This window comes from Schistocerca piceifrons, chromosome 2 (assembly GCF_021461385.2).
Source record: "Schistocerca piceifrons isolate TAMUIC-IGC-003096 chromosome 2, iqSchPice1.1, whole genome shotgun sequence".
Classification (NCBI taxonomy): Eukaryota; Metazoa; Arthropoda; class Insecta; order Orthoptera; family Acrididae; genus Schistocerca; species Schistocerca piceifrons.
In genome coordinates, this window is record NC_060139.1 from 752,648,301 (window position 1) to 752,674,140 (window position 25,840).

Here is a 25,840-nt window from a genome sequence, read left to right on the forward strand (position 1 = left end):
CGTTTATGTTTCTTCAGTCCTCCAGTGGCGTGATCATGGAGAGTGCAACTTTGACATGAGCATGAATAAACAGCAAAGGCTTCCTCTCAGACCACTCAGTGCGCTAACACCCTCGGTGCCATCCACACATCTTTGCAGCGCACTTCAAAAATGCACTTGTACGGAGACTTCCACACCCGTTTAGCAGTCAGGCGCCTCGCTAAAGCTCTAGCACTTGAGGACAGACAACCGTTTCGACACCCATTAGATACCGCTTGCCCGCAAGCAGGTGCTAGAGTAGCAACGGAGGGCCACTCAATTGAGTGGGTGTCGAAGTCACTGCACAATACGTACATGTTTAATGTGAGCAACAAAGGTGCGCAGTTGACATCGAGGGTGTTGTCACACTGCGGTTTCCTAGAGGTACCCTTTTGCTGTTTTATTCACGCATGTGTCAATTTTGATTTTGTAGCACACCCCCAGTCCCCCATTTTCAAACCACACGAGGTTACGTAAAAGGAGGACTCAAAAAGCATAAACACCCTTTGCTGCTTCGTATCACGTTTACATTGCGTCAAATGGTTTTGAAAGTTCTGTAGTGATTTCACCCTCTAAAGCAGAGCTAAAACTGCGGCAGCACTACACTACAAAACGGTCAGATTACATTCACTGGGGTTGCAGGCCCACGATGTCCTTACAGAGGGGTTGAATCGTCCAGACGGATTCCAGCAGTGTCGAATGTTGCCAAGAACGTCTTCCTGTTGCCCATCCCATTGTGAACTGTCATTTTCGACAACGGAATGTATGGGAATCACCGCCCTAAGGGAAGGGATAATTTCATTGACATCCTTTATGACACCTGAAATGTCGATTCTGCGCGGCAGTTTGTCTGAAATGTTTCCCCGGCCACCCATAAGTCAAACACTTGATTACTGTGTTGAGTGTCGCGGTCCTGACCTCCATCACAGAGGCATCAGAACAAGGGATGAAATGTTGGTTACATGGATGTGACGACCTCCCCATCGTGTAGCACGTCCACCTGTGCCGCTCGGCAGAACTGTGCTTAAATTTGGTGCCAATGTGACGTCATTAATACACATTACATAAACTACTAAGCTCTGATTTTTTTTCTTTGCTTGTATCGAAACCTTGCTGTTTCAAGCGTCGCCAATCCCTAGGGTGACGTCTCAGGGCGCCACGCTTTTGTACCACTACAGAGGAAGGTTGTAGGCAATTTTGAGACAAATTTCAAAGCTGTGCGTCGCAATGGGAGACAATTATGGATTTTCAATAAAGTGACCGCGTAATTAGGCTGCCGGTGTACCAAGTGAGGTCACTTAAGGATTTACCAACAACTGCCACAAACCTACCGGAAGGACCATTCTAGGACATTCCAGGAACTATAACGTTACGTTTCATGGTCTGACTCCTATCTGTGTATTATATACTTCACAACTAACGTTCGCTATAAAACTAGTGAATCTATTAATATACTTACAAACACACAATGGATCGCTTATGATATCGAGAACATCTACATTTACGTGTCATTGTTCTGTATGAATACTCTGTAATTGATACTTCAGTGTTTGGCGGAGAGTTTATACAACCATACTGAACTACTATTCGCCTGTTGCACTCTCGAATAGGGCGTGGGAAAAATGAACACTTATGTCCTTCCGTGCGGCCTCTGATTTACCTGATTTTACTACGGTGCTCAATTCTTCCTATGCAGGTGGAAGTCAACAGAATATTTTGGTATTCAGAGGATGAACTGGTGATTGAAATTTCGTGAAAAAATCCCGTCGCAACAAAAAACGCCTTGGATTTAATGATTGCCTTCCCAGCTTGCTTATCGTATCCGCTACACTCTCTCCCCTATTTTACGGGAATACGAAACGACCTGACCTACTTCCAACTTTTTTCGATGTCCTCCGCCAATCCTACCTGGTAAGGGTTCCATATTGCAAAGCAATACTCCAGAAGAGCATCGACATACGAAGCGCACGCTGTCTCTTTAGTAGATGCACTGGGCACTTCAGTACCCAAGAACGGAAATAGGAGTAATCCGCTTAATGACAGACCCGTGTCACTAATGTCGATTTGCAGTAGGATTTTGGAAGACATACTGCGTCCGAACATGACGACTATTTATAGAAAAACGGCCATGATGGATTCAGAAAATATCACTCTTATGAAACACAACTAGTCCTTCATTCTCACCAAGTAAGGGGTCTATAAACAGGGTATGTCAAATTGAGTTCATATTTTTAGATTTCTAGAATGCTTTTGACACCATTCCTCACAAGCGACTTCCAATGAAATTGCACGTTTGTGGAGTATCCTCTCAGCTGTGTGATTGGATTCGTGTCAGAAACGTAACAGTAAGTAGTAATCGACGGAAAATCATCGAGTAAAGCAGAAGTGCTATCCAGCTTCCCCCAAGGACGTGTTATAGCCCTTCCGCTATTTCTAATCTACATGAACGATTTAGGAGACAAACGGACAGGCCCGTAGATTGTTTGCAGATGATACTTTCATTTACCGTCTATTAAAGTCATCAGAAGATCAAAAACAACTGCAAAACTATTTATGATATCTGCATTGTACGAAAAGTGGAAATTGCCTCTGAATAAGAGAAAGTATGAAGCTATCCACATGAGTACGAAAAGAATTCTATTAAATGTCGGTTACACGATAAATGCTTGAACCACTATGGAATAAGAGAAATATTGAGGTTATATAATAAAATATATGACAGTGGTGAATGGCCTGAGGACTTTTTGACAACAGTAATGATTCCATTACCGAAATAACAAGGAACCAAGAAATGCAGCGAGCACAGGACAATCAGCCTCATTTCACATGCAGCCAAAGTGATGTTAAGAATAATTAATAAAACACTTGAAAAAGTAATAGACGAGAATCTCGGCGAGGAGCAGTTTGGCTTTAGACAGAATACGGGCACCAGAGATGCAATAGGGCTCCTACGAATCTTGGGAGAAAGGTTTATTGAAAAAGGAACGGAGCTATATATGTGCTTCATCGATTTAGAAAAGGCATTTGACAATGTGGTTTGGGACAAGCTGGCGACTATTATGAGGGAAAAGAGACTGGACTGGAAAACCAGGAGACTTATAAACTCATTGTACCTTCATCAAAAAGTTTCAGTTAAAGTGAGAGGAGGAAGTACAAACTGGATCAGACTAGGGAAAGGAGTAAGACAAGGATGCTGTTTATCACCTACTCTTTTCAACCTGTACTTGGAAAATATGATTGACCAATGCTCATTAGATGACAAAGGAGTAGAAATTGGAGGAAGAAGAGTAGGGTGCTTGAGATTTGCTGATGACATGGTCCTTCTAGCCACAGGGGAAAAAGAATTACAGGATTTAGTGGACACCATTGAAACTAACGGAAAAAAATATGGAATGAAAATTAACACAAATAAAACAAAAGTATTGGCAATAGGAGGAAATAAGGCTCAAAAATGGCTCTGAGCACTATGGGACTTAACTACTGTGGTCATCAGTCCCCTAGAACTTAGAACTACTTAAACCTAACTAACCTAAGGACATCACACACATCCATGCCCGAGGCAGGATTCGAACCTGCGACCGTAGCAGCCGCGCGGTTCCGGACTGCGCGCCTAGAACCGCTAGACCACCGCGGCCGGCAGGAAATAAGGAAATAAAAATTGTGCTGAATGGAGTAACACTAGAACAGGTGCAAAATTTTAAGTATCTTGGAAGCAGGATAGACACTGACTGGAAGTGCACCACAGAAATTAAAACAAGGATAGCAATGGCAAAAGAGGCGTTTTATAAGAAAAGGAGAATCTCTTGCAGCGGTCTGGACAGAGAACTCAGAAAGAGACTCATAAAATGTCTTGTATGGAATGTTGTTCTATATGGCGCTGAAACATGGACTATGAGGAAAAAAGACAGAGAAAGGCTGGAGGCTTTTGAGATCTGGACATGGCGGAAGATGGAAAGAATAAGTTGGATGGACAGAGTAAAAAATGAAGAGGTACTGAGAAGAGTGGGAGAGAAAAGACAGTTACCTGATGTAATAAAGAGAAGAAAAAGAAACTGGATTGGGCATATATTAAGAAAGAATGACGGACTGATAAAAACAGTTTTAGAAGGTTATGTAGAAGGGAAAAGGAAGCGAGGAAGGAAGAGATTCCAGATACTGGATGACATGATGGACAGTACAACATACAGCAGCCTTAAGAAGGAAGCAATGGATCGCAGAAAATGGAGAGGCAAAGGACCTGCTAATATAGCAGATAACTGATGATGATGATGACACGATAAATCATGCAAATCTAAAGGCTGTCAATACAATTAAATATTTAGGGATTAAATTTACGAATATCTATCACATAGGTAATATTGTGGGAAAAGCGAACTAAAGACTGTGATTTATTGGCAGAACACTTGGAAAATGCAACGTGTCTACTAAAGAACTGCCTACACTATGCTCGTCCGTCCTCTTCTGGAGTATTGCTGGTCGGTATGGGATCCGCATCAGATACGATTGACGGAGGACACCGAAAGCTTTCGAAGGAAGACAGCTCGTTTTATATCATCGTGAAATAGCAGGCAGAGTGCCACGGATATGATATGCGAATTGGGGTGGAAATCTTAAAAAAAAAAAAAAAAAAAAAAAGCGCGTTCTTCTTCGCGGCAGGATCTTCTCATGTAATCTCAATCACCAACTTTCTCCTACGAAAGCAAAAATATTTTGCTGGCGCCCACCTACAAAGGGAGAAATTATCTTCATAATAAAAATAGAGAAATCAGACCTCGTAAGGAAAGATTTACGTGTTCTTTTTCCCAAGCGCTGTGTGGAACGGTAGAGAAATAGCTTGAAGGTAGTTCGATGAACCCCTCTGTCAGGTACTTAATTGTGAATTGCACAGTAATCACGTAGATGTTGCATCTTGTAATGTAGCGAGTTTACGCAACTTAATATTATGGGGAATTAACGTGACTAACTTTTAACAGTATGCAATATGTGACAACTTGTAACACGTCTTCATTTGTCTTCACAATTGCAGCAATGTTCCACAGAAAATTTCACAAACCCATTTCATACATTACAACAGAAAGTTTTATCACCATATGACAGGAACATTGTAGCGAAATGCCGTCATTTGTGGTCTCTACGTCCTTAGTGTACGATGTTAAAATAAAAAATCTGACAGCAGAAGAGGAAAGCTTAGGTGAGACGCAAAACCTACAGTCAGTGCTCCGGTGTATCGAACCATTTCAAATTGTTTAAAAAATGTTAACATCCGCGGACACGCATAAGAAACTTGAAGATGTGTTGTGTGTTGTAGACGATGGTCTCATTTCTTTTTGTCTTTCAGCTTTGAAATAACGAAGACAACGCTCGTATGTGTACCAGGGGAAATGCAAGGATGGGGAGAAGCATTGCGGGATAGTAAACGAACAAAGGTGTTAGGAGCAGTACAAAATGGGTTCAAATGGCTCTGAGCACTATGGGACTCAACTGCTGAGGTCATTAGTCCCCTAGAACTTAGAACTAGTTAAACCTAAGGACAACACAAACATCCATGCCCGAGGCAGGATTCGAACCTGCGACCGTAGCGGTCTTGCGGTTCCAGACTGCAGCGCCTTTAACCGCACGGCCACTTCGGCCGGCGGGCAGTACAAGCACAGATAGCAAAATTTAAGTGGGTTTCTTTTACAATCGCCATTTTATTGCACCTGAAACTTAGAACACCAAGAATTTTACGACGTGCGTTTATACTTTCTTCAAAGTTTATTGAACTCTGTAATTTTCTACGAATTTCCTTTCTTTTAGTTGTAATGTAGAAATAACTCACCACACGGTGAACGTGTTGCTCATTAACAGTATATAAAACGGTCTTCCAAGATCTTCTGGGACTTGCTTATGAAGCGTTGAAAATGTAGAGGATTTCCCTTTCATGGATTCTTTCCAGTTTTCTCATTATTTGCCAGACGTAGTAAACGACTCGCAAACTGCTTCGGCCACTCGGTTCAATGTGGAATTTAGTTTCAATGGGGCACCTAAATGAGCTGCTTTCTTCATGAAATGGTAGATATTTTCAACCACTTGACACGTTTGACTATGAAAAACTTTGCGCTTTAACTAGCTTTGTGCCGGTGGCATCTTCAACTTGGAATGTGCTGCCCCACGGTATGTACTATCTAAGCGCTCCTCCTGACACGGTGGCAACACGTCCGACGCTGGCGACCGACTGAGCGGACGTACTGCACATCTTGTTTGCGGTGCTCCGGGAGCCGTACTTGCATCGGTATTGATTGTGAGGTGAATGCACGAGTTCGGCTGCGCTGTTTTACACGCGCGCTACGCTCGGACAAAAGGAAACCGACAGTCAGCTGGCGTCCAGAGCAGGTCACGTGGTGCGTGGAGCTGACGGGCCAAGGCAAACACACTGACCGCCGCTAAAACAAACGCGACCGTGTGTGTGTGTGTGTGTGTGTGTGTGTGTGTGTGTGTGTGTGTGTGTGTGTGGCCGTGGGCCAACTGCCCTGACATGCGTCTCAGCGCATATCAACTACTTCCACACATGCTAACAACTACTGGGTTCAGAGGTGACTACTATCCGTTCACAGTCTCTTGACACTAGGCCTGCTAGTCCCTGATTATAATGGAGCGGCGGAACAGAGCAGAGCAAATCTGCGCGTGGCGCTACTCCGCGTCCAGGTATTTGAGAGTGGCCCCATGAACGGCGCGGCAGCCGGCAGTTTCGTTTGACTGTGTGGTCGTGGTCCTCAAAATTCCAAGAAGTCCGATCAACAACCTATCTCGAAGGATTTTAAAGAAATTACTCGGTACAAAAAATTATCATCTCGCATCTCATAGCTTTATTCGTCGCCTTCATAGTTATTGTGATGTTTCAAAATTAAGTAAGGTACTGCAAGAAATTCGAAGAGTTTGCAATGAAAAACAGAGGCTGCTCTGAATTTACGTTTGGTGCACGTTAGGTCATATGTTGCTGCATACCAAACGCAGTTAACATACTGAACTATTCTTTAAACTTGGGACGAGATCTATGAATCACTCCATTCTCGAGAAAATGGATTGTATATAGCACACTCCGTTTGGCTCCCAGAAGATAAATCGAGAATAAAATACACGTAATGCCCTCATATCTCACAAACTAAGATATCGAGAGAAGATTTTAGCAAATGATATCATGCGAAAGAAGAGTATGTTGCCATATGGTTACTTTGTGTAACTTCCTTATCTGGCGCAATATACAAGTAACTACAGTTTTTTTTCATTGAAATAATGTATTTTTTAAGGATTATTGACTGCAAGGGAAACGAGAATTGTCACAGTTTTTTCGAGACATGGCTCTGACATTCATAGTAGGATTCAGCACCGTTGTAAGAATTTTGAAGTTAACTACTAGCGTGTTGTGAAATCGTCTCCAGCTACTCCACATGGGAATGCCTTCTGAAGATGACATTCTAAATACTGTAAATTATTTGTGTAACATACAGAACTTCCCAAATGCAGCCAGTGATGTTACCAGAAAATAAACATTTATCTAAAATGCCCACAAAATTCTACCAGAATGTTTTATAGTTATCAATATTTTCATTCAATCGTAGTACAACAGCTGCAGAACCTCACGGGAAATTATTTGTTATCGATGCAGTGGGATATGGGAAAGAATGCGCAGGTAGTAGAATTCATTCTTCTAGTGTATTTGGTTTAATACATGAAGTGGACCGTAATATACCTCCGGACTCTCCACTACCAGACATTAATTGCGTTGCCCTATGTATTCACTGGAGATGAGGCATATCTATTGTTGAAGCATTTTTTCAAATCTTACAGTCGATGGGTTTTAGATCCAGAGAAAGAATATTTGAACAAACTCTTTCCCAGACCACGACGAATAGTTGAATGTGCTTTCGGAATGGATTGGATTGTTTGGGGGGAAGAGACCAAACAGCGAGGTCATCGGTCTCATCGGATTAAGGAAGGACGGGGAAGGAAGTCGGCCGTGCCCTTTCAAAGGAACCATCCCGGCATTTGCCTGGAGCGATTTAAGGAAATCACGGAAAACCTAAATCAGGATGGCCGGAAGCGGGATTGAACCGCCGTCCTCCCGAATGCGAGTCCAGCTTTCGGAATGCTGAGCGCTGTATGGAGCGTATTTAGGAAGCCAATAGAAACTTCACCAGAATTTCCTGGAGATACTGAGAAATGCACATGTTCTCCACAACACTGTCATCGACCTAGAAGGACAACTGGGTGTCGATTAGCAACACACAGTAGAAATCGAGCGTTCCATACAAGGTACTTTTCAGAAACGACGGAACTTTAAGAGAGCATCAAATGAAGTTTTCCAAATGAGATTGTTTTGAAAACCTTTTCTGACGTAATGTGTTTGTCAACTGTGTTACTTCAATTTTATTATCGCCTCTCGTTTTCAGGCAACGAAAGGAGCAAGAGATTAATGAAATGTGCTCTGTACTTGTGCTTTGTAATTCTGCTGCCACTTCATCAGTTAACATGATCAAACTAAATCAGCTGTAATGACTGTTGTTTCGCTGGCCCCATAAAGGACGCCGTGAAAAAACAGTTGATATGAAGGCTTGCGCTGATGCCATTTTCTCAACAGTACAACAAAAGAAACGCAAGCGCCAGGAACAGTAGTGACTGCCGCTGCTACCCCCAATGCCGCCGGCGTTGCCCGAACGCAGCCCAAGTAAACACGAACGCTTTGGTCGTCGCGCTCGGAAACAAACATGCCTGATTCCCTCCGCGCCGCTCTGCTTGTAGCATCTCTACTTGTATAATCATGCGCACTGAGCAGCACCGGTTCGTTTCGCCATCGCTGCTCTGCTTGCAAAATATATAGCCTTTTGAAATCGTACCACATATACACAGACGATTATATTAAACTGAACTCGGTACTTAATGTACTGGAACCATTTGTGCTAAAGGCCGTGCCAGTCCAGTTCCTTTAGTTTATCTTTATCTGAAAATGACTAATGATGCTTTATGACAATGACATTAAAAATGTACAACCTGAGCGACAAGATCAGTTTTTCCTTAAAGAGCCAACACAAACGACACACAGCCCCGGCAGAAGGGAAGACGTAAACTCCTTGTGCTATTCTGCTGACAGAAGTGAATCAAATACCAAATGGTTCAAATGGTCGGAGCACTATGGGACTTAACATCTGAGGTCATCAGAACTACTTAAACCTAGCAAACCTAAGGACATCACACACACCCATGCCCGAGGCAGGATTCGAACCTGCGACCGTAGCAGTCGCGCAGTTCCGGACTGAAGACCGAGAACTCCTCGGCCACAACGGCCGGCAATGAGATACCAACTGAAAGAAACAGTCATCTTCTTGTAACCACATAGTGTATTTAGAGAATGCAGAATAGATTACGTTATAATCTAACGTTTTATACAAATATGCTCATGTATATAGAGAACATACTCACGAATATTACATTTTAAATCCACACATACGGCCGAGAACAAAACCGCAGCTGTAAACCTACTACACTCCTGGAAATTGAAATAAGAACACCGTGAATTCATTGTCCCAGGAAGGGGAAACTTTATTGACACATTCCTGGGGTCAGATACATCACATGATCACACTGACAGAACCACAGGCACATAGACACAGGCAACAGAGCATGCACAATGTCGGCACTAGTACAGTGTATATCCACCTTTCGCAGCAATGCAGGCTGCTATTCTCCCATGGAGACGATCGTAGAGGTGCTGGATGTAGTCCTGTGAAACGGCTTGCCATGCCATTTCCACCTGGCGCCTCAGTTGGACCAGCGTTCGTGCTGGACGTGCAGACCGCGTGAGACGACGCTTCATCCAGTCCCAAACATGCTCAATGGGGGACATATCCGGAGATCTTGCTGGCCAGGGTAGTTGACTTACACCTTCAGGAGCACGTTGGGTGGCACGGGAAACATGCGGACGTGCATTGTCCTGTTGGAACAGCAAGTTCCCTTGCCGGTCTAGGAATGGTAGAACGATGGGTTCGATGACGGTTTGGATGTACCAAGCACTATTCAGTGTCCCCTCGACGATCAGCAGTGGTGTACGGCCAGTGTAGGAGATAGCTCCCCACACCATGATGCCGGGTGTTGGCCCTGTGTGCCTCGGTCGTATGCAGTCCTGATTGTGGCGCTCACCTGCACGGCGCCAAACACGCATACGACCATCATTGGCACCAAGGCAGAAGCGACTCTCATCGCTGAAGACGACACGTCTCCATTCGTCCCTCCATTCACGCCTGTCGCGACACCACTGGAGGCGGGCTGCACGATGTTGGGGCGTGAGCGGAAGACGGCCTAACGGTGTCCGGGACCGTAGCCCAGCTTCATGAAGACGGTTGCGAATGGTCCTCGCCGATACCCCAGGAGCAACAGTGTCCCTAATTTGCTGGGAAGTGGCGGTGCGGTCCCCTACGGCACTGCGTAGGATCCTACGGTCTTGGCGTGCATCCGTGCGTCGCTGCGGTCCGGTCCCAGGTCGACGGGCACGTGCACCTTCCGCCGACCACTGGCGACAACATCGATGTACTGTGGAGACCTCACGCCCCACGTGTTGAGCAATTCGGCGGTACGTCCACCCGGCCTCCCGCATGCCCAGAATACGCCCTCGCTCAAAGTCCGTCAACTGCACATACGGTTCACGTCCACGCTGTCGCGGCATGCTACCAGTGTTAAAGACTGCGATGGAGCTCCGTATGCCACGGCAAACTGGCTGACACTGACGGCGGCGGTGCACAAATGCTGCGCAGCTAGCGCCATTCGACGGCCAACACCGCGGTTCCTGGTGTGTCCGCTGTGCCGTGCGTGTGATCATTGCTTGTACAGCCCTCTCGCAGTGTCCGGAGCAAGTATGGTGGGTCTGACACACCGGTGTCAATGTGTTCTTTTTTCCATTTCCAGGAGTGTAGCTCAGCTAAATTACGTAGACAAAAACTATAAACAGCTGGTTAAGGACTTCCCTCATAATATAAGGAACCATAACGAGGAATGACAAAATCAAAAATTACCGAAGTCAATCGAAATCAGGGGCAGACTTTTCTGTGAAGACTGCTTTTAATCTCCCGGAGGTACACTGATATGAAAATTGCAATATACTCATACCACAGCACTGGAGTTCCTCAGTTGGTACAGCACTTGCCCGCGAAAGACTGTCCTGAGTTCGAGTCTCGATCTGACATGCAGTTTTAATCAACCAAGAAGTTTCATATCAGCTCACACTCCGTTGAAAATCTTATTCTGGAAACGTTCAGGGTTGTCCTGTGCGCGCAATCTGAGGAGACTGTAAGGCGAGGTCACTCATGGCAGTAGCTGCATCGATAGCTATCGAATGGCATAGACCGGTATGGAGCGCTTTGTTGTTGCTGCCAAAGTTTATGTAGCACTCCCCACCGTGTTAGTGTGATTACATTTACGAAAGCTTAAGCGACGTGAGAATGTAATGATCACTGAAATGTTATATGTAACAGAGTTGGAAATAATGTTGTTTACTGACGTTTTACAGCCGGCCGAGGTGGCCGAGCGGTTCTAGGCGCTTTTACAGGTATTAAAAACTATGTTGTCTGCTAGCCAAAATCAGTAATGTTTACGACCCGGTAAACATTACTACGAGATCACTAGAGACCGAGCGCAAGCTCGGATTGTTTCAAGGATGAGTAAGGAAATCGACTGTGCCCTTTCCGGGGAACCAATCCGGCATTTGCCTGGAGCGATTTAGCGAAATAATGGAAAACGCAAATCTCGATGGGCAGACGCGGATTTGAACCGTCTTCCAGCAGAATGCGATTCCACTGTGCTAACCATTGCGGCACCTGCCTCGGTAAGATATTTCGATTACAATCGATTCTGCTATTTCCGTAAGTCAACTCACCTATGAATTTCTTATAAGGTGCCTGCAGTAGTTATTTAGTTGTGGACAGGTCATTCTAACGGCGAATATGTGTCTTACAATTTACTGGTGGTGTAAAAAATTGTGGGTGGCAATCCACCGAAGCTCGGAACGTAATTTAACATTGTATATCCTCGGTTGGCTTTGCCGCTGAGACGAAACCGTCACATATGAATCGCGTGTCAACTCGCCTCGCTGTGTGACATGGTACCAGCAATCACTGCCGATCCTCGTTAAACCGAGCCGTCAGCGCGCGCGAAATTCTGCGCCACATCCGGGCAAACCATTTCCTCTTGCCAGACAGCTAAAAGACGGCCTACATGGGGACAATCTACTGCTCTGCTGGAAGAGGCATTATCTGGCTACATGTTGAGCAATAAGCCCAGACAGACGAAATAAATATCTTTCAACCCTTTCGTGAGGCGAGCGGCGTAAATCGGCTGTCCTGGCGACGGATGCGACGAGCCTCTGCTGCAGACCTGCACCCGCAAACACGCGCGCGCGCGCTCACACACACACACACACACACACACACACACACAGGCACGCGCGCGCGCTCTGAAATTTGTTCGCTCGCCTGGCACACTCGGTATTTTAAACTGCATTGGGACTCTTCTCGCGACGAAATGCGACCAACAAACTAGGCTCCAGTAATGGAAGCAATACGTGGCGAGGCATAGACAGCATTGTGACAGTAACTAATCTTACGACCGCCAGAAGTGAAAATTTATTGCCAACATAGCGTGGGCAAATTACGCAGGGCGATACGTTTTAATACAATTCCTTATAATGTTTTTATGCAGTCAGATTGAAAAGGCAACGAGAACCGAAAATAATGTGCATGAACATTCCCATATACAGCATATAGATCAGGGCTTTAGCTACGCTGTGGTTAATGGAATACAGTAACTGCTGCTTGGCTGCCCATAGCAGATGTCGACGCTAAATCAGCAATGACTGATGGGCTGTTAGGTAAATATATGGCAGCCGTATAGGACTTGACACTTAAAGCAGGCCAAAACGTAAGATGTGCCCAAATTGAAGTAAATCGTTGTTACACATGAAGAATGTTTTAATTATATTTCATGCATAACGTCACAGCTGCATCAAGTTACCACTAGAGTGCGAACGGATCGCAGCGTACGGGAACGAACTAGACGATTTCAGTGTAGGAACTCCGGAGTTTCTGAATAATTCTGTCTCCCAACAAGTTCGGCATTTCCTTGTAGCACGTGAACCGTTGACCTCTCAGCCGTATTAAATGACCTCAGTGATAATATGAGGGGATGCAGTTGCTATATGAAAGATATTTCGGGATCACCCGTACTAACTCATGATTTTTTCCTTCTTTTTCTTGGAGGGAAGGGGGAGAGCAAACAAACCGACATTTATCAGATGTACCATCCACGAATGGTGTAGGAAGAGAAGGGGGAGTTTAATGTACCCCTATGTACCCAGTGCCACAAATCGTACGGGACTTGCGACGTAGTGATGTGTTTGTAGAGTTGTTGTGCGGCGGCGCTATCCCTTCCGAGGGCTATTTTCTTCGTGTGGGTTTCTTTAAGCCTCAGCTAAGGATTGCAATTCCACTGTAACTTCCTACCCAGTTCTGGCTAAATGATGAGTGATTGTCATTCTTCGTTGAAAAAGAAGCTGAGGGACATTGCCAGGTTAAAAGGAGTATTACTATCATTTAGCACGAAGGGAGCTGGCACAAAATTTGGAATGGTTCGGTTTTTTGTGGATGATACGATTCACAAGTACGTTGCCTTCCGACAGTTAAGTAGCTAATGGCTGCTGAAGTGCTGTGATTCTCACGACTACGACTACCTGCAGCCGAATTCGTGGCAGAGCTGGTGACAGAGCGCGCCTGCCTGGGATAGGGCTGTTGATAAAATATCGATATTTTTCGAAAATTATCTATATGTAAGAGATTTTTTCTTCGACAATAACTCGATATCAAAATGGCAGTATCGAGTGACGATGTTTTTATTTTACATTATATTTTTTCACAATTTTTGGTAAATATTTGAAGTTGTTCTTTTGAAGCTTGCATCACGCCCAGCCTTTCTCTTTGACGTTGTGAAGTAAGTATAGGTGGCATAAAAGAAGTAATCCTATTGCACAGGGGGAGGGGGGCCGGTGGCAGTGTGAATGGAATAAGATTTCCGCTGTGAAGAAATTTTTAACAATTTTTAACGCAACTAGTGTGGTGTTTCTTCAAATCGGCATTCTTCAGAAACAGTTGCTGAAAATGATAAACAAAAATCTAAATATCAAGATTGCTTTGCGGAGGCCAGAGACGTGTGGAAGGAAATGCTGACGTAGTCAGGGCTCGGCATTTCCAACAGAAACTGCAACGTTTAGCTTCACCATGCAATTCTGACATTACTGCTGCTAGGTCGCTGGCGTTGGCAGAAATGAAAAAACACGGGAAGTCGACATGAAGTGTTCCGGACAATCCGACGTGTGACAAAACCGAACGACGGACCCATCAGACACCTTTCATGGTGCCACTTACATGCAGTTACCATGCAAAGTGGTTGTCGCCAAGCGAGAACGTGCTTCGTTTTCCATTCAGTTCTTCTTCTAAGAGGGATAGGCAGACTGCTAGTTTGTTCATGTACAGAATATCCAATAAAATCAGTGCTTAAGTATAAAGCTCTAAAACCGGAGGTATATCTACAATGTGCAGCAGCCGATATTTTCATTGGCCAGTAAGTCACTATTTTTTCGGGCGATACTTTTTCGATATATCGATAGCATAACGATGATATTAACGGAATGAGTTGTACTGTGCCAGACACTGTTGTCGTACACCACCTCGACCTGTCATGAATAAGTAAATCATGCTTCCCTCATGTGCGATGAGACTGAATAACAGCCCTTTCCGCTGATCTGCAGAAACCCATCACGTTATGCGATTACATACAATACTGCTAAAAGAAGAGCCTTCTTTTAATATGGATATGCCTTATGTGATCATACTCACTGCATGAAGCATATTGACGAGGTGCCGAATACCGTAACAGAATAATTGCTTTGCTCGCAACATAGAATTTACGTGCTGACTAAATAGCCAATTTATAGCAATATTAAATGCGGTACTTGTAACACTATCACGTGCCTGTAAAGTCTACGAAAATGCTGCGCGATAGACTAGCGTGCCATGGAATACGGTGTTAGCACGTCATGCTGGCGTCACTAGTACACCCTCTTCCTGAGGGAAGAGAGAAAAAGAAATCCCACGCCTCACAACAAGAGTGAAAGTTTGAAAACTTACAGCAACGCCGCGAATATCTTCCTGTTAAAGGGCATGAAAAAACGTGACGCCGGCCTGGCACGAACGTTGTGCTGCCTCGGTTTGCAGACCTGTGCTACCGTTGCAGGCTGAGGCTGTGCGCCTAACACGGTGGCGTGGGTCGCTCTACCCCTGTCGTGTTCGCAATTGTTACAGTTAAAAAATGAGCTGCTCTTACCGTTGTTTTAATTATAATGATGCAAAATGGCAGTAAAGTCTTGACAAGAGAGCACCGTGCGGTGGCATTAATACGCGTTACTACTCGAGTAATAATGAAATAAGAACTTTTTATCAATCACTCTTGAGCTTGTTTATAACGAGTTGATGTTGACAGAGATGATATAATCTACATCCCACCAACAGCAGCAATGTAATCTCTATGAGAGCCGTTTCGCGGGCACGCTCCCGGAGTATTAGTGTTTTGTGTTCAGTGTGTCATTTACGTTGGATGCAATTCTGACAAGACTCGATTTTCGTCTGAAGATCTACAGAGGAAGTGCACATTATGCGTACCGATTGGGTACTTTTAAAACTGAGCCGGTTAAATTCAAATTCACTTCCATAATTAATTGTATGGAGCGTTCTGTGGCTTATTTTCCTTTTTAAAGTAAAAGTATTTTGGAACTTCCAGCACGCTGAAGTACCTGTGGGTCAGCAACTTTTGTTAATCAGTACTACTAAAAACCAGTCCAAAGTTGCAAATTTTACTTTTTTCTTTACTCGATGACTATTTTCAGGCCGAGACCCATTTTCATTTTTGACATGGTTTTCACGTCTTCGGAAACACCATTTTCGACTATGTTACGGTGATTTGAAAACGGGTCTAGGCCCGAAACAGAGTGAACAAAAAGGTAAAATTTGTAACTCTGGACTGGTTTTTCGTTGTCATGAAAAGTATTTTCAATCTTTCAGCGAGGGTGGTAGCGCGATGGTGAAAGCACTGGAATCGTATTCGGGACGACCGCAATTCAAATCCCCATACAGTGGTAGTGTTTTCCTCTTTCACTGGTTACTCTTTAACACGACGCGAATGTTGCAAAGCTTCCTCAGCAAGGCCACAGTCCATTTCTGTTTCTTTCCACTTTCTAGTCCAATTCGATTGAAAAAAAAAAGGGTCAAATGGCTCTGAGCACTATGGGACTTAACTTCTGGGGTCATCAGTCCCCTAGAACTTATAACTACTTAAACCTAATTAACCTAAGGACATCACACACATTCATGCCCGAGGCAGGATTCGAACTTGCGACCGTAGCAGTAGAGCGGTTCCAGACTGTAGCGCCTAGAACCGCTCGGCCACTCCGGCTGGCGCAATTCGATTGCAGGTTTCGTCTCAAATTATCTAAATGTAGAAAAGACACTTAATTGTAGTTTTGTTGTTAAACTTCCATTTCAAACTTCCAACGTCAAGGCCTTGGTGACTGTAAAATATTACTGTCCTTCCTTCAGACCTTAATGGAAAAATTTAAAAAGAAACGGCCACTTATCAGTCTTCAGTTTCACTTTACTGTGCTTCTCAGCTAATGGGTATTATTAAATAGAACTTCAGTTTGCATATATTTACTTTGTATGTATTTAATACGTTATACAAAAGCACAGTCATTTCTAATTCTGAAGCGACGCATTCCGAAGTTTTTACTGCATTCAATAATATGCTTATAAACTACGGGTCTGTTATGCACCCCCCATGTCATAAAGTAATAGAATAGGTAAGAAAATTTCGATAACACATGAGAAAGCAAAAACAAATGCTGTAACAGCTTCAATAAACGTTAGCATTAATTTCGGAATGAAAAGTGGACCCACTGATGATATCTCGGCAGTGGCGAAACATGTTTTGGTGAGAAGATAATGAAAGTGTGTTTCTCCATAAGGCAGACCCAACCTCCAAAACTGTGAGTTGCCTATACTTAGAGCTGTTCACAATGGTTGTGCCAACATCTAATAAATCCTTTCCTCACGTCTCCTTTTTTTAAGCTTATATTGTGAGCCGATAGTGACAGGGACAATGAAAGCATGCTTCTTGGCCGGAGTGGAACAATGCTCCGGGTGCAACAGTCGCCCCAGAACCCAGTTCAATTCCTGAAATCGTTTCTTTGCAGCAAGCATTCCGCTGTAAAATGGAGTTTATGTTTCAGAGTAGCAGCATATTTCAGATTATGAAACAACAGAACGTGACGCATTGTACTGTTTATAAAATCTTTCTCTAAGTAGAGCAATCAAGGGGACGCTCAGTAGACCTTACTGTTCACTGCAATAAGTTAACCTTCCTGTTTTTTTTTTTTTTTAATTCCTGCACTGAGAGAAAGCTTCACTTTATTTATCATGCAATTTGCACTACGGAGTTACCCTGCAGTCTGAGTAAAAGTCATTGAATATTGGCTGACGAACTCAGTTTTACATCTCGGAATTTTAAAACAGGAAATCGTCACAACCGACTGTCCATTCTTTCACGACGCCGTAACGAATTCACGATGAAAAAGTCGCAGTTACGTTTCTCACTTGCAATAATCAGACATAACAATGCCTTCTTAATCATCATTTTGACTGGTGGGAATTATTTGCGTAATTATGTATGCTTTTATTGCCCATTGATCCTAGATTAATGAGAAGCACTGTTTTACTCCTGATATACACTGCTCAGGTGTAATTTGACAGTTTTATGTTTACCGTCTCCATCAAAGGTTTACAGCTGATCATTTGCTTGCAAGATAATGCATCTTTATGAATCATGAATAGCAAGGAATTAACTTCTGACCTATGAATGCTTTGCGCCAAGAAAAGAGGTAAAGCAAAGAGCATATCCAGTCCGCCATTTGTACCCCAATACTCCTGAAGTGGAGTACGGTTTCTTAAACACTGTACCAACTCACTCGATGGGGAACAGAAAAAAGTAGGTTATGTACAAGTATGTCAAATTCATACAACGGAATGCCTTCTCAGTTTCAGATAGTGCCTGTTTACTGAAAGAAAAAAAGAGGGTTCCACACATTGGCCGCGAATAATTAAGTTTGTAAGTCAGCGGTGGATGTCTTAAATGAGAGGTTTACGTTCAGCAAATATTCGCAAATTATATACGGAAATATCTCTTAGACTGTACCAAACTGCGTCTAAGGGTGCTCCGGGCAAAAAGGAAGAGTACTGATTCTTATAAATCGAGACAATTTCTTGTACAGAATATATCCTTAAACTAATCTCGCTGACAGTGAGTTTGCGTCTAGTCTATGTAGTTTGCGTTACGATAAACAATGGTCTTTGATTTGTCTCTAATTTGCACTTCATGATTAGTTGTCGAAGATGTGCCATCAACCGTCATAGGATCTTCCAGAATGTATTTACGGAGAAGAGTTTCTCCACAGATGTCACACGAACTGGAAAATATTTATCGCCGCCGACAGAATCGTAAAAATTTCTGGACATGCTGTTAGCTAATGTCAGAAAATCGAAGTCAAACAGCACCTCTAAACTTGTGAAGTGTTCACCAACTGGTTCACGAACATACCACCGTCACAGACAGCAAGTGTTAACACTGGGGCCACATGGTTTTGAAAAAAAAAAATGGTTCAAATGGCTCTGAGCACTATGGGACTTAACATATATGGTCATCAGTCCCCTAGAACTTAGAACTACTTAAACCTAACTAACCTATGGACAGCACACAACACCCAGTCATCACGAGGCAGAGAAAATCCCTGACCCCGCCGGGAATCGAACCCGGGAACCCGGGCGTGGGAAGCGACATGGTTTTGAAGCTAGCGTTAACTGATTACCAGCACTGTTTCAAACTGAGACAGATGCTATAGTTGTGGTGTTTACAGACGAGGTCTTTTTCATCTATGACAGGGTTTTCCACCACAACTGTGACCGCATACGTAGCGACGAAAACTCGTCAGCGAAGCATATAGTTCATCACTAATAACGACGTTTATATCCACTTGTCGATTGGCACTGTATCTAATAGGACTTTCTGCCATCACGTTCGGCTAGTCCACGTTACGTGGCGTTCATCTAACATTTTCTCCCGTAATTGTTAGCCAAGGAGACGGTAACCATGACAGATTGAATAATCAAGGAAAGGATAATATAAGACGAGTCGGAGCGTGGAATGTCAGAAGTTTAAGCGTGGCAGGGAAACTAGAAGCTCTAAAAAGGGATATACAAAGACTCTGTCTAGATATAACGGAAGTCAATAATGTGAAGTGGAAAGAATATAAGGATTTATGGTCAGACAAATATAGGGTAATATCAGCAGCAGCAGTAAATGGTATAGCGGCAGTAGGATTCGTTATGAATAGAAAAGTAGGACAGAGTGCGAGATACTGCGAACATATCCATCATCTTCGCCTGAAGATGATGGAGACGCATTCCATCGAAACGTTGCTAAGAGACGACGACGCTACTCGGCTGACAACCCGTGAAGACTTCATATATGAAATTCGCCGAGAAAGCCTGCACTCGCATATAACAGGGATGTAAGTCACTTAAAAATAAAATGAATAGGAAGTGCAAGGAAGACAAGGCGAAATGGTTGTAGGAAAAGTGTGAAGAAACAGATAAAGACATGGTTGTCGAAGAAATGAGTCAGAAGCCAGAAAAGTCATAACAACTTTCAGTGAAATTAAAAGCAGGACAATATTAAGAATGTAATGGGAATTTCACTATTAACGGCAAAGAAAACTGCGGATAGGTGGAAAGAATACACCGAAGACCTCTACAAGGGGGAGGACTTTTCTGATGACCGAAGAAGAAATGGGGAGTCGAAAAAACTGGAAATTTGTGCTAAGTTCCTATGGGACCAAACTACTGAGGTCGTTAGTCCCTAGGCTTATACACTACTCATACTAACTTACGCTAGGGACAACACACACACCCATGCCCGAGGGAGGACTCGGACCTCCGACGGCGGAAGCCGCGCGAACCGTGGCCAGGCGCCCTAGACCACGCGGCAAATGGGAGTCGATATGAAAGACACAGGAATTCCAGTATTAGAATGAGAGTTTATTACAACTTCGGTACACTTGCTATTGAATAAGGCAGAAGGGATAGATACAATTTTTTCGTAATTTCTGACATATTTAGGACAAATGGCAACCAAATGACTATTCAAGTTGGGAGTGTAGAATCTATGAGTCTGGGACATACCAGATTTTAGCAGAAATATCATCTACATATCCCGAAGATGGCAAAGGCACGTAAGTGTGAGAATCATTGTACAATCAGCTTAACGGCTCATGCATCCAAGTTGCTGACAAGAATAATATGCAGGAGACTAGAGAAGAAAATTGAGCATCTGTTAAACGATGAGCAGTTTGGCTTTAGGAACATTTCTGATTTTGCGACTGATTATGGAGGCAGACTGAAAAAAAAAATCAAGGTATGTTCCTAGGAATTGTCGAGCTGGAAAAAGCATTCGATAGCGTAAGATATTCGAAATTCTGAGACAAAGAGGCGTAAGCTATAGGGAAAGAGGTAATATACAATAAGTACAAGAGCCAAGACGGAACAATAAGAGTGGGAAATCAAGAACGAATGGCTGGGGTTTAAAATGGTGTAAGGTAGGGATACAGTCTTTCGCTCCTACTGTTCGACCTATAAATCCAAGAAGCAATGAATGTTTCAAGTGTGGGATTAAAATTCAGGTTGAAAAGATATCGATGCTCAGATGCGCTGATGACATTGCTATCCTCAGTGAAAGTGAATGGAATGAATTGTCTAATGAGTACAGAACAAGGGTCGAGAGTAAACCGAATAAAGACGAAAGTAGTGGGAAGTAGCAGAAATGACATTAACGACAAACTTAACATAAAAATTGGGATCCACAAAGTAGGCGAAGGTAAGGAATTCCACTATCTCGGAAACAAAATATGACGGATGAAGCAAGAGCACAAAAAGCAGATTAGCAATGGCAAACAGGGCACTCCTGGCTAAGTGAAGTCTGAGGAAAATATTCTTGGCAATGTACGTTGGGAGCACAGCACTGTAGACAGTGAATCATGTACTCTGGGGAAACAGGAAAAGACGAGAAGCGAAGCGTCCGAGAAGTGCTGCTATAGAAATATGTTGAAAAATACATAAGATAGGGAATAAAAGGGTTCTCCTCAGAATTGGCAACTTTCAAAGTACGAGAAGGAGCTGTACACGCTGAAAACTGTAAGAGAGGACAGAGAGCGAAACACATGCAAGAAATAACTGAGGACGCAGAGTGCGAGTGCTGCTCTGAGATGAAGAGGTTGGCATATGACAAAAATTCGTGGTAGGCTGCATCGAACCAATCAGAAGACAGATGACTCCAAAAAGGAAGACAACAGTTAGCTATCGTTGTCCGCGATGGTGTGTGGAGCGGTACATTATCCTACTTCGATGCTTCCTGACAACAGGTAACATAATCGTTGGAAAGGAAAGAGTAGCCTCAATTCATAGGCAACACGGTCGCAGTCCGTCGGGTGTTTTCTTATAGTTCTAAATGACGTCATTTGTGTAAGAAAATCCACTTTAAAGTGATGAGAATACGGCTGTTAAGTGTCCTAGGTGCCCATCTCGTTGTAAAGCACGTCAGGGTCATCTGAGAGACTGCGGTAAACTTTTGCCGTTCCATGTGTTGACACTGGCAGTCGGCACATTTAACAACTGCTCTAAGCCGAAATCTGTTTCGATGCTTCGATATTTACTTGGCTCCTAATCTCCTATTACTCAATTTCTTGTGTGTAATGTTTACACTAAATATGTGTGCCACACTAGCGTTGCAGACGTTGTGCCATAGGGAAACTACTAGAAATAAATTCGAGCTGATACGACGCCTTTGAGGTGGCGTACGGCTGCTGAAGTGATATTTGTTTTTCGCCAGAGCTAGAATGCAGCCTTTCCACAGTGGTGCCGGCGTGTACCACGTGCTGCGGGCTCTTTGAACCGCAGGCGCCCGGCGCTTTCACACTCCGCATTATTTTGCCCTTCTCTTGTCTGCGCAGTTGCTGCACGTTTCCCATCCCGCACGCACAGCACGAAACGTCGCTGATATCGGCCACAAATCAGCGTTATCAGCAACTGGCTTCAGGCACGTACCTGTTTTCCCTGGTACTTCTCGCTCTACCCCGCAAATCTGCACACAGTTAGTTCTGCTCCTGAAAAAGCGTCTTGATACTCGTACTGTCACCAGGCTGTGCGCTAGTTGGTGCACTAGAGGCAACCACAGTTGATACTGCTGGAGATCTTGTGATCTGCGGGCAGTTGTATCAAGACAGCTACCACAAAGAACTGAAGTGCTAGCCGCAGAGACGGCAAGACCACCGCGATTGTTACTCAGAAGTGGAACAACTACGAAGAAGAAACAGTAAGGCGCTCGGAAGCGGGTACTAGTTTGGCTTCTGGGAGACGCTGAAATCATTACACTACTTCATTGGGAAAAAAGGTGCAGTGTATTCCCCTGGAGCGATGCGCTTGTTAGAGTCAGTAGGAAAGAAAATCAGCCGTGTCCTTATTGAATAAAGCATCCCGCCAGTCACGTCAAGTAATTTAGGGAAACCGTGGAAAAAGCACAAATCTGGGGGGACGATCATACACTTCAACTGAGTCCCGGGTGTTGAGCACGATACCAATTTGCCCGGCAGCGACATGGTCTCTTAATCAATATTTCCACTGTGACTCTGTTGTGAACACAATTGTTAAGTGAAGGGACATATATAGCGAAAAAGGATGGACAAAGGTGAGAAAAACAGAAACCTGTAGTTAGTAAATATTTAACACAAAGGGAATGTTGGCAGACTTACTGGTTCCAAAGCCAGCCGTAAATGTTGAGTAAGTCTACTAACCTCGTTTACCTGTGAAATCTACATTATGAAAGTACTCAGCCTCTGGATAGTGGCATTTAAACCACCTGATACTTTCGGAAAGACGACAAGATTTCATTAAAACAAATAAGGACATTAAAAGTTTTCAATGATTAGAAAGTAACTTGAGAAATATATCTTTAAACTGGGGTAATGTTAATACTGAACCACTCGGTTAGTTCTATTCTTATAATATTGCGTGGGCTGGAAGTGTGAAAATAGGGAACCAAATGGCCTTTGAACATATAAGGGGCAGACAAATTAAAACGAGACAGATGGAAAAAAGTAAATAAACTGTTTATTATTTCAAAACTAATCGGCGTAACCAAATGCATTTGTCCCACTGTATGACAAGTCGGTCAATGCCTTAATGGAAAAACGTTTGCGGTTACTTACGGGAAGATGATTGTACCCAGGCGTGCACCTCTTCATCCGAATCAAATGGACGGCCACGAATGTCTTCCATCAGGGCTCCAAAAATATGAAAATGGCATCGTGAGAGGTTGGGACTGCATGGAGCATGTGTAAGGGCTTCCCTGCCAAACTGTTGCAGTGTAGTCGAAACAACCTCGCCAACATGTCGGACCGTTCACATCCTCCGTTTCGTCCCGATATCTCCCGATGAACTTTCCATATATCTGGAGCGCTGAAGGAAGATATTGTGCTTGGCATCAAAATGAATTAGGTTGGAAAGAAAATAGGGAAAGAATGTGTCATATATAAAAATATGCCAAGCTATGTCGTGACACCAATACAACTTGGTACACATACAAAAAACTAGGTTGATGGCAGTAGGAAACAGCGGCCACTCAGCTGCACGAATGTCCCATCGGTAAGGAAGGTACAGAGTATTTGTCTAGTTGCCAAAGGCCTTGCCGCAGTGGTAACACCGATACCCGTTAGATCACCAATGTTACGTGCTGTCGCGCATGGCTAGCACTTGGACAGGTGACCATTCGGGTCTGCCGAGCGCTGTTGGCAAGAGCGATGGAATCTACCCCTGTGAGGCCAATTGAGGGGCTACGTAACTGCGAAGTAGCGGCTCCGGTCACGAAAACTGACACACGCCCGGAGAGCGATGCGCTGACCACACGCCCCTCCATACTCGCATCCAGTGATTTCTATTGGCTGAGGATGACATGGCGGTCGGTCTGTACCGTTGGGCCTTCCGAGACCTGTTCGGACGAAGTTTTATCAAGTTATAGTTATACAGGGTGAGTCGCTAACTATTGCCACCTAGAATAACTTCGAAAGTATAACAGTAGCTGAAACGTGTGTGGGACAAATGTTGCATGGGATAACGGGGGCCACAATATGACGTTGGGTTTTTGTTGCTAGGTGGGATCGCGTCAGAGATTTGAAGGTCAGCTTTGTTTTTTTAAATGGTATGCGATAGTTTGGTACTTATTTTCTGATAGCGACTATCGAGACGAATCCAATGATGAGTAACATACGGTCTTTGAAGGGCAACGAAGATCACAAAGGTGACATGAACATCCATTTACAGAAGGAGTTCGAAGTGATGACCATTGGTATCAATGCAGTGCTGCCATCTTCCTATCATGGATTGAGTGGTATTCCTTATCATATCGGCACTTCTCGAAGCACATGCTCTAACAATTCTCTCTCGTATATCGTGCAAATAGTAAATGTTCGCCGAATACGGCGTATCCATCTAACGTGCCATTGACATGTAAACACTATTCGACGGTTTTATAAAACAACACTAATAGGAACGGTAAGACTAGTACCGTCGAATCAAGCGAATGTGAATGATGTGTTCCTTCGAAGAACAAGTCGATATGCTTCTCATTTACGGGGAATGCCAACGAAATTCAGTGAGAGCTAGAGACTTATATACTGAAAGATATCCTCAACGTACTCACCCTATACGTCGTACATTTAAATCTGTGTATAATAAATTGAGAACAACTGGATCTTTAACGCATCGGATACATATCTGGCAAAGGAGAGTTACTAACGAGGAAACAGAAATTGATACTCTTGCCACTGTGGTTCGAAATCCTTGTGTTAGTTCGCGTCAAATCGCAAGGGTATCTAGCATGAGCCAGAGTAGTGTTGTCCGTGTTCTGCATCGCCATAAATATCATCCTTACCGTATCAGTCGCCATCAAGAATTAACTGGTACGGATTGTATAGTCGCGTTGAATTCTGCCGATGGGCTCAACTTCAGATTCAGAGGGATGACACATTTATTAATTTGATTTTATTTACTGACGAGGCTACATTCAGGAACCATGGAAATGTTAATTTGCACAACATGCTGGCTGCGGCAAATTGCACACCAAAAACCGTGGTCGGTGAATGTATGGTGTGGCATTCTGGAGGATAGAATTATAGGTGCCTATTTCATCGAAGGAATTTTCTTAATAGTAGGAAGTACACCACATTCCTGCAAACATTAGGTCTGTTATTGGGAGAAATACCTTTAGCAACATGGAACAGAATGTGGTATGAACACGATGGGTGTCAAGCACATTTTTCGCTGATGGCTAGAAATGAGTTGCAGGGACAATTCCCAAATCGTTGGATTGGACACGGAGGAGACATGTCGTGACCGGCTCGTTCGCCAGACTTGACACCTCTAGACTTTTTCTTGAGAGGATTCGTAAAAGACATGGTTTATAAAGACGTTCCAACTACACCTGAAGATATGCGAGAGAGAATAGTCAGAGCATGTGCTTCGATAAGTGCCAATGTGAAAGGAATACCACTCAATCCATGATAAGAAGATTGCAGCACTGCACTGATACCAATGGT